Genomic DNA, 1285 nt, shown 5'->3' on the forward strand with positions numbered 1-1285 from the left:
AAAATGGATCATTCGATTACATAAACGTTTTATGTATAACACATAAAAACATGAGTTATTATATTAGGCAGATTGGTAATAGCTGATATTTCTTCATTGATAAAGGTCTATATAATTCAAATATCATAGAACCAAACAATTAGCACTAGCACCTTGTACAAAAAAGTCACTGCAAGTGTGCTGTGTTTAAAATAAATCGTAAACATATCGGTGGAGAGCACGCAAATCCAAATATATATATATATATATATTTTTGTGGAAGTTGGTTTTGATTAATTAATGTCACATATTTCTTTAATTCAATATATATTATATATTTTAAAGTTGGCAACACATATATTGTCGTAACTTTCACTCAAACTACTTGGAAACTGTCGTTAAGTAATCAACATAATTTAATGCCAAGCATCCAAACAACATTTGCTAGTTTTTTCTTTTTTTTTTTTTAACAATAAAGACGGAACTTTTATTCACAAAACATGTCTACAAGCAAGGCACTAATAGACATAGATTAAATCAAGGATACATCCAGAATAAAAATCAAAATACAACATTCATCAAGTAATCGGAAAATTTTTGAAACGTTTTCTAGCTATGCAGGAATGAGAACGCACACCATTCATTCCAGTTTATATTCCTATACCTCGATCTTCTCTTCAAGCATTCGAACGATTCTTTCCTGATTTCTTCTACCAACTTCATTGGGTCCGTCGTTTTATTGTTAAAAATGTTATTGTTTCTATTCTTCCATATAACCCATATTGTCATGAAGTAGATTGCGTTTATTACTTTGGCCTTCATTTTTGAGAAACTGGTCATGTCTAGTAGCCTCGTCTCCACCAATTTCGATTTTGCTTTGGCGGGTGTTTTTATCCATAGCCATACGTATGTCCAAATCAGATCCGCATATGGGCACTGGATTAAAACATGATTTGCTGACTCATTTTCTCTACTGCATACCTTGCACAATGCCGAAATTGAGTTCATACCCCTCTTGATCAGTTCTTCAGCGGTCGGTATTTTACCTTCAATCGCTCTCCAACTAAAGTAGTTTGATTTCGGTGTTGCCATTTTGTTCCATATAAAGTTCCCCGGTCTGTTATTCAAGTCGATTAGGCCAATTAAATCCCTTCTGACCCTCTTAATCGGAAAGTCTTCATCACCGCTGTCCTTCCATTTCCACCTGTCCTTCCCCTGCCCAACCGATTGAGACTGTAGGACCTGGTTCAACCTCTGAAACTCATCCTTTTCCTCATCGTTATCTGGTAACCTTACCTAGTTCCGA

The sequence above is a fragment of the Helianthus annuus genome, chromosome 6 (assembly GCF_002127325.2).
Source record: "Helianthus annuus cultivar XRQ/B chromosome 6, HanXRQr2.0-SUNRISE, whole genome shotgun sequence".
NCBI classification, from domain to species: domain Eukaryota; kingdom Viridiplantae; phylum Streptophyta; class Magnoliopsida; order Asterales; family Asteraceae; genus Helianthus; species Helianthus annuus.